Below are 10,036 nucleotides of genomic sequence, written 5' to 3'. Positions count from 1 at the left end.
TTTATTAATAAATGCATAAAACTTCTGCATTTATTAAAAGTGTGCCAATTCTTTGATCATATTAAGAGGACTCGTCAAAGACGTAGTGTGCATTTACAGATACTATTTTGTTTTTAAGTGTAAAATACCATCAGCTGAAATAAGCCAATTTCCAGATTGCTCCGTTATCCTTGAAGACACTCCCCGGAGAGAAGGAACTTTTGTGGATTACCACTACTTTTGGAGAAAATGAAAATAAAATACTCTTTGGGGCCTGTGCAATGAGAGGAACTACGTATTTGTAGTTAGGGTGGCTTAATGTCCCCCTACGGAAATAAGATCAGTAATATTTAATCGCTATTCGTAGAACAGCTGGGGACTGTTTGGTGCGTTATTATGGCTATTTTAGATGTTTTGTTTCTGATATAAGCCTGATAAATGCGAAGAACCTGCATTTATTAAAAGTGTGCCATCAGTGTCTCTAATATTACCATGACATGCCTCATTTACTGAGAGACATCAAATAGAACAGATTCAGGACCCTCAAAGTACTCCGACTGATGCAACATACCTACTGGGAATTGAAGAAATGGCCTTTATGCATTCTTCAAACCTTAATCGCAAAAGTGCACCAAAGTTTCAGCTACAACTAAGATGTCAATGCAGAGGTTGTAAGACAGCCTTTACTCAAGACATCGGAAATGTATTTTACATTGATTTTTCTTTTGTTGAGTTTAACTGTCCAACCTCACAGGCAGAGTACAATAATGTACTGTACTATCATTTTGAAAAATAAATGTATACTCCTCATCAAGTATCTTTTCCACGCTTCTCAAGTGGTTACTTGCACGTGGCAATGTTTGATAGCCACTGCACAAGTTAATGGAGCTTGGTATGCTTATTTATCCTTCAGAAAAACACGTAAATTTCACGTGAAGAATTTCTGTAGTGGTACATAAAATTTTATGGTAATCTGCACTTCTGTAAGTGGAAAAACCAGTCCGCATTTCTTCAATGTACAGTGATGCCTCAGCTGACGTGATATTAAGAATATTGCACAAATTATGCAAATAACTGCTTGCAATCTTAGTACTAAAAGAAATTTCTGAAATGGAAACGTGCACATGATCATCATAGAAGAGCACTCAAAGTACCTTTAAATAGTACACGCCTTGCATAAACTTTTAAGCTCGGCTAGGAAGACTGAGAAGCCAACATTCACTGCCAAATGGTTGATCACTATCAGCTATAATACAGAAAACAAGTAGAATATTTATTTGCAATTCTTATTGGAAGTCTTCCTTATTCGCATGCCAACTGAAACAGCATACATAAAACTCTAAATGTTACCGCCACGGATTTTCAGTGTACTAGCAGCATCTTGGTGGGGTAAAAGCCTCAGGAAAGAAGCACGTGATGATTTATTCTTCGTGAGCCGGCTCATTAACTCTCAAACGGGCCATCTAAATCTTTTACAAAAGTTCATCGGCCTGTACTGTTGACAAAAAATGTCGGCCACTTTCTGCGATACTTTCGTCTGGTGGGCGCCGAACGATGACCAAAGATTTTGTAATCCACAGTAAAAGATAACTAAGATGGAAGCTTTTTAATGCCTATGTTCGTTGCAGCCAAAGTAGTTTCGCACAATTATCGTAACTCCTACAATTGAATGTTACTAGAGGGAAGGAGTAACTTCGTACTTTGCTTCCACGTTAGTTTTAGCATAACTACTGCGCATGTGTCCACTCACGTTTGCTTGGAAAAAGTATTGTAAACGTTTAATGTATTGCAGCTTGGCATTGCATTCATGGACAATTAATATTAGATATGTATCATGAAATGTTAAACTACAAATGGATTAATTGAAATTGCAAGGAAAAGGAAAGAAGGTAGTGAAAGCGCTGAAAAATGGACCATTTTCAATTGCCTAATCCAAAAAAGTTATTCCATGATATATCCCATTGTGTTGACCTTTTGTAATAAAAACAAAATCATCAAATCCAAAGCCTCTTACTCTTAGTGCCAGCACTAGAAAGTGACTCTATAGGACACAACATTTGACATCATCTAAACAACCTAAAAGCATGTGGATTCCTTCAAACAACCGACAGGCACTGTTTTGATAGTGTCTGTTATGGTAGGCCTAAAACTGGAGGAGTAAGAGTATTAAAAGAGGAGATTGATCAATTGGTGGTAATGGGCTGTCCTTGCCATCTTATTATGTGCTGGAAAGGGAGCTGCAATGCCTTCTTGGTTGCGCTTCTCTCTACTTTTTATAGAGAAGTGCTAAAAGGAAAAATAGATTTAAAAAATTTCAACTGATCATAGCATCAAACTACAGAATATTTTGAAGCTCATGGAACCTCTGACAGATTTCTTTACAGAAGGGGTTAAAAGTGGTGAGAAAAGCAATATGAACGCATTTCGAAGTTAAACTGAAAAGTACAATGAGTGATTACTAGCCAGTGCCATTGACTCATAACCAAATCCAATTCATGATCCAAAGGCCCCGAGTGCCAAGCGTTTTTCTCTTTGCGATTTATAGAGTGCTCTTTGAAAACAATATAGTTTTATTTCTTTTCTCGTGTGATTTTCTCTTCTTTTGTTCACATCAAGTGGTTCTTTGCTTGCAAAGTCAGAAGTAAAAACCTAGAAAGGGAATCCACCTTTATTTTCTTATTCTTCATATCAAATACTAACCACTCTACTAACTTCAATATCCGCTTGGTCACTTGTGGCACAGCTCCTGCCTCCACGTGGCGGGGCCGGTAACCTGGGGAAAATCCATCCCTCGGGCTAAAAGGAGCAGAAATGGAAACTGACGTATTTCCACGCTTAGAGCCCAAGAGCTCTCAACATGAACATGACAATGACACCGACCATGACTTCTCTCTTTCAAAGCGACTTAAAAAGGACACTAGGAAGCAGGAATCTCCAGCTTTCCTTATAGCACATTCTTTGTCATCCCAACCTATGAGCAAGCTCTCCCCTTTTATCATCCAGATATGCCTAGAAAATGCTGCAGGTTCACCAAAAATAGTCAAACGTCTCCAATCAGGAGATTTACTGATAGAGACATCTAACTCAAAACATTCTGAATTACTATTACAACTAACTTTTTTAAGTGGAATACCGATTCAGGTCACCTCACACAACACACTGAATTCTTCCAAGGGAGTGATCTCCGAATGGGATCTTTTAAACGTTTCTGAGGAAGATATAGTCCAGGAGCTAAAAGAACAAAATGTGTCTCATGCAAAACGAATCATGATCAGAAAAGACGGCAGCTTAACTCCTACGCGAAATATAATGTTAACCTTCAGTACTCCAAATCTCACAGGTTTCTGTCAAAGCAGGTTACTTGAACTGCCGCGTTAGGCCATATATTCCAAATCCGCTCAGATGTTATAATTGCCAAAAGTTCGGCCATTCTCAGACAGCATGCCGTGGAGACGCTATATGTCCGAACTGCGGCTGCAGTTCGGACTTAGAGCAAGAGCCCGTTATATCATACAGAAAGCAAGAAAAGAATCTTGAATTAAATTCGCTTCCTCAGTTAATAAAAATACAGACATCAGACTGATCTGGAATAAGATAAAATTGTTAAATAGCAAAATTCCTCCAACGTATACTCCACTAATTAACTGGAATGGACAGGAACTCTCTACCTCTGCATAAATCGCAAATGCATTAGGATCTGTATTTTCTCAGTTATCCTCCTCAACTGCTTATGACCAACCATTTCAAAAAAAAAAAAAAAAAAAAAAAATTAAACCCCTCGACGTGGGCACCTGTACGTGGTGAGGGGACCTCCCAGTGATGCTGCTGGTTTCCAGATTAGCATCACTGGGATCTAACGCCCATACCTTGGTTCCAGGGTTACATCAGTGGAATCCGGCGTGTGCAGCCGTGCGTCGCGACCCGTGGAAGCGGAAAGGGGGATCCTGGTGGTTGAGGGGCCCAGCCTTAATACACCACTTTGGCCCCTGCTTCGACAAGACGGGCGGTCCCGGACCGGCTCGACTGGGATCAATCGGCGGGTGGTTTTATACTGCTAGGGTCAACTGCGTTCCAATAAGTCTCCCTCCCTATGGTCCTGGGACGGGATAAAGACTTATTGGTAACGTGGGTATGGTGTTCTAAGCGAACTCGGCGTCCCATTCGTGTACGCAGTACCTGCTAGTTCACGAGTGGGCGCCCCCTCGTAGGGCTCCGTGGTGGGTGAGGTACTTAGGCATCAGACACTTTTCCTTTACTCATATGAGTAATTTAAATTCAATTTCTTCTGGGGCCCCAACAAGGCCCCTACCTAACCGAGACGATAACACTGACACCAATACTGCCAAAAGAGCCAGAACTGAGGATAAAACACCATCTATAACACCGCTTTTCCTCATTCTCCATTCTACCGGAGAGCAGTCAATTGGGAAGATGTCACCCTTCTTCATCCAGAAAGGATTAGAAGGGTTGGCTGGATCACCGAAATCCGTAAAACGGCTGCGTTCTGGCGATCTTTTAGTCGAAGCTTCAAGCACGAAGCAAGCAGAAAGAATCCTCAACGCGACATCCATAGGGGGAATACCGATCAGCGTAACACCCCACAAAACATTGAATTCTTCACGAGGTGTCATTTCAGAGTGGGATCTTCTTCATGTTTCTGAAGAAGAGATCTGCTCTGAATTAAAAGACCAAGGAGTGACGGCTGTCAAGAGAATATCAATGCGGAAGGATGGGAATCTTGTCCCTACCCGAGTTCTCATCCTAACATTTAACACCCCACGGCCTCCAAATTCCATCAAGGCAGGCTACTTAAACTGCCCCGTGCGGCTTTACATTCCAAACCCACTGAGGTGTTTTAAATGTCAGAAATACGGCCATTCACAAACAGCTTGTCGTGGCAATCCTGCCTGCGCTCGATGTGGTATGAAAGACCACGAGAGCAAGGAGTGTTCAACTTCCAAACCAATTTGTATAAATTGCCAAGGAGAGCACCCTGCCTATTCTAGAGCATGCCAGAAGTGGAAGGACGAGAAAGAAATTCAAAAAATAAAAACAGAACTGAACATATCCTATCAGGAGGCCAGAAAACGCATTCAACCAATAAATAGCGGGAAACCTTCATACGCCCAGAAGGTTTCTGCGAAGTGCACCATCGGTACACAAACCGAGATGACTATACCACCAAAAGAGTCATTTACTCCGATTGCACGCTATTTATTGCGTTCACAAAAGCCCACCCAAAAAACACAGTCAGCTGCCACTCCTATTTCCGTACCTCCTAATGCTCCACCACTACCAAAACCAAGTGGTAAAGAAAAGGTGCAAACATCGGAAGGGTCACCTGCAATACAAGAAACAATGGATGTCCAGGATAAGGAGGTATCGGATGACCCAGTTCTGGAAATCTTTGCAGAAGAAGATATGGACACAGGCCATAGACCTGTGTTTCCAAAGAAAGATAAAGCCAGGACTGAGAAAATGAAGCCCTCAGCCCTTCGGAAACCACCTGATGGACCCAACAAATCCAAATAATGGGAAAATTTAAATTTCTACAATGGAATTGTCGTGGATTCCGTCGAAATAGTGACGACATCAAGGCGCTCCTGAGTAAGCATGAGCCTACTTGCTTTTGCTTACAGGAGACGTATTTAAAGACAAATGATGACCCATACTTGCGTAACGTTTTCGTTATACGAAAAGACAGAGATGCGGATGGACCTGCCCACGGAGGCGTCGCCATCCTTGTGGGTAACCACATCCCATTTCAAGCTACACCACTTACCACCAACTTAGAGGCTGTAGCAGTTCAAGTTACTGTAGGGTTTCTTTTAACTGTTTGTTCCATCTATTTGCCACCTGGGAACGACATCCCCCAGGCAGACCTTGATGATCTCATTAGACAATTTCCGCCCCCTTTTCTGTTACTAGGGGATTTCAATGGACACAATACTCTGTGGGGTAGTGCCGACATTAATGGAAGAGGTCGGACTATAGAGCACATGCTTGAAAATAATGACCTGGCCCTGTTAAATGTTGGACTTAACACTTTTTGCCACATGCCTACCCGTACATTTACCGCGATCGATCTCTCTATATGCTCGCCCTCTCTCCTTCCCATGTGTACATGGGAGGTTGAAGACAATATTTATGGCAGTGACCACTTCCCCGTGATATCCACCATTTGTAAAGGGAGACCATGCCACCCGTCCAGGATGCCACGGTGGAAGATCGGTCACGCTGACTGGAATGCCTTCAAAAATCTAGCATCATTTGATATCAACAGTCAGCAAGGGACCGATTAATGATGCGGTAAAGTACATTACAGACACTGTTTTCCAAGCAGCGGCAATTGCAATACCAAAGACTTCGTCTCGGTTTCCACCATTTCCAAAACCATGGTGGAATTCCAATTGCACTGCAGCAAGAAAGTCTCAAAACAAGGCGTGGGGTATTTTTCGCCGATACCCCACTGCAGATAACTTAATAACATTCAAACGTGCACGTGCGAAAGCACGTTACATAAGACGTCAGAGTCAGAAGGAATCTTGGATCAAATTCACATCTTCTATCAACCAGGCTTCATCATCTAAGCTTGTGTGGGATAAAGTCCGAAAAATGAAGGGGAAATATATATCACACCCTTCTTCGATTCTGGACTATAATGGATCTGCAATTGCAGACCAAACTGCAATTGCAAATACTCTTGGGGAGGTATTTGCTAAAGTGTCTGCCAAAACATCTTACCACCCTGAGTTTCTGGCCCTCAAACAAAATGCTGAAAGGCAACCTTTGAAATTGTCATCAAAGAACTGTGAAGAATACAATCAACCCTTCACTGAATGGGAAATGAAAGCGGCACTATCCCAGGCGAGTGCCGTAGGGCCAGATGACATCCATTATGAGATGGTTAAACATCTTTCGTCTGAATCTCTGGATCAGTTGCTCTGTTTGTACAACAGAGTTTATCTTGAAGATGATTTTCCGGACTCCTGGCATAAGGCAATCGTGCTTGCCTTTCCAAAGCCAGGAAAAGATCCAAAATTTCCTAGTAATTACCGTCCCATTGCTCTGACAAGCTGCTTGTGCAAGATCCTGGAAAGGATGGTGAATGCCCGTCTCATGTGGTATTTAGAAGGGAATGACCTCCTTTCCAAAGTTCAGTGTGGTTTCCGAAGGAACAGGTCAACACTTGACCATCTTATAAGACTGGAAACATCTATCCGAGATGCTTTCCTTAAACGCGAACACCTGGTGTCAATTTTCTTTGATATCGAAAAAGCGTATGACACGGCTTGGAGATTTGGAATCTTAAAGGATATCCATGATCTGGGTCTGAGGGGCCATCTAGCCCTCTTCATTAAAAATTTCTTATTGAACCGGTCATTCCAAGTTCGTGTCGGCTCTGTTTTCTCTCAATCTTTTTGTCAAGAGGAAGGAGTCCCCCAAGGGTCAGTGTTAAGTGTTACGCTTTTCGCTATTAAAGTTAATTCTATTACTGAACAACTTCCTCCAACTGTGAACAGCGCCCTCTTTGTTGATGATTTTACCATCTTCTGTCAGTCATGCAACATGAGGGTTATTGAACGACAATTGCAGCATGCCATTGACCATGTTAAAACTTGGGCAATGGCAAATGGTTTCAGGCTATCACCACTGAAGACCGTCTGCGTACATTTTTGTCGCAAACGGAACCTTCACCCTGAACCAGAACTCAAACTCGGACAACACATCATTCCAGTAGTACCTGAGACAAAATTCTTGGGGTCTCACATTTGATAAGAAGTTGACATTTTTACCACATATCCGTCAACTGCGAACAAGGTGCACGAGGGGATTGAATCTCCTTCGTGCCATCTCCTCGAATAAATGGGGGGCAGACCGATGCACTTTACTCCGCCTTTATCGTACACTTGTTCGTTCAAAATTAGACTATGGGTCCCAAGTGTACGCATCGGCTAGAAACAGCGTACTACGGTGGCTAGACCCACTCCATCACCAAGCCATCCGTACTGCTACTGGAGCATTCAGAACATCTCCCGTCCAGAGTTTATACGTCGAAGCAGGTGAACCACCCCTATTGCTCCGACGAAAGCAATTGTCGCTAAAGTATACCTTCAAACTAAAATCCCTGCCAGACAACCCAACGTGGGCTTGCGTTTTTGAGCCACGATGGGAAACGCTTTATAAAACCCGTCAGACTGCTAACCGATCCTTTGGCATCCGTATCCAAGAGCTGCTCAGAGAGCTCAACATCACGGTAGACAATGTTGCAAAGTCACCAAGGCAACTACTTCCACCCTGGCATGCTCGCTTACCATCATGTGACTTCTCCATTAAAAGTTGGGGGAAAGCCATAACTCCGTCATCCGTCTACCAACAACTCTATGCTGCCCATCGATCCAATTACTCTGATTTCTTGCCCGTGTTCACCGATGGCTCGAAGTCAGAGTTGTCTGTAGGATCTGCTGCTGTCTTTCCAGATTGTACTATATCTGGGAAAATTCCCCACGAATGCAGCATATATACAGCTGAGTTGTATGCTATTGAGCTAGCCTTGGACCACATTAAAACACGGAAGCATCAAAGATGTATGGTGTACACTGACTCTTCAAGTACACTGCAGGCTTTATCGGGGATGAGATATAATCCTCATCCGATGGTGACCCGGGTTCAGCAGACGTTACACTCTCTGTTTGAGTGTTCATTCGACATCCGTTTCTGCTGGATCCCAAGCCACATTGGGATCGGGGGAAATGAACTGGCTGATGCTGCGGCCAGATCACCAGAACCCCAAAACACTTATTGCCTGTTAGTCCCCTATACAGACTACAGGCAGCTAATACACACTAAATTATTGTCCCAATGGCAACACTCTTGGCATGAGCAAGTCACAAACAAGCTCTATCAGATAAAGCCTGTAATCCGATACTAGTCTGCGCAGGAACCGCAAAGAGGAAGCCTAGTCTGCGCAGGAACCGCAAAGAGGAAGTTGTTCTAGCTCGTCTCCGCATAGGACACAGTCATCTTACACATGCTTTTCTGCTGAGGGCAGATGACTGTCCTATGTGCGAGAACTGCGGCACCATTTTAACTATTCATCATATTTTAACCGTGTGTCCACGTTTTAGACCTGAACGTGATTTTTATTTTACCGCTTTTAGTCATCTGGCTGAGCCTTATACACTCAGCCAGATTTTATCCGACAATGACCACGTGTCTGCTGTTTTTAGCTTTTTAAAATCAATAAACGTTTTTGCTTATATATAAAATTTTCTGTTGATTTACCTTGTATACATTTGTTATATTTTTTGACATAGTGACCTAACTAATTAGGTCACTGAAAGTGTAATCTGTTATACATGACCTGGTCTTGGCGCATTATAGCCTAAGCTGCTAATGCGCCAATAAAACCCAAATCAAATCCAAAATCCAAATCAAAAAATTAAAGGTGTAACCGAAAAATCCAAATTGAATTTCACTGACAGATGTGCACTAACATTTAATCAACCATTTACCATGGTTGAACTGCAGCATGCTCTTACCAACCCAAGGAACAGTGCCCTGATGGGATATTTTATATAATGCTCAAAAATTTGGATCCAAAGTCACACTCATCACTGCTGATCTTCTTCAATCGAATCTTCACTGAACATACATTCCCAAGCTCCTGGCATCATTCCTACGTACTGGCTATCCCAAAACCTGGTAAAGACTATTCTGTTCCTCATAACTACAGACCAATTTCACTTACCAGCTGTCTGAGCAAAACCCTCGAAAAAATTATTCATCGCCATCTGACTTGGTATCTTGAGTCCCAAAATTTAATCAATAACAATCAATTTGGATTTAAAAAAAATCTATCATCATTGGACCTTATGATTAAAGCCGAAGCAAACATCAGGAATTCATTCATCAAAAAGGAGCATCAATGTTATGGTCTGTCTGGATATTGAGGAAGCCTTTGACACGACATGGCGTTTCGGCATTTTAAAGGATCTACATTCTCTTGGCCTGAGAGGAAATTTGCCATATTTCATCCAAAATTTCTTTCAACAAA

This window comes from Mastigoproctus giganteus, chromosome 1, assembly GCF_048544385.1.
Source record: "Mastigoproctus giganteus isolate SK-2022 chromosome 1, ASM4854438v1, whole genome shotgun sequence".
Taxonomy (NCBI): Eukaryota; Metazoa; Arthropoda; class Arachnida; order Uropygi; family Thelyphonidae; genus Mastigoproctus; species Mastigoproctus giganteus.
This window is presented reverse-complemented; position numbering follows the sequence as displayed.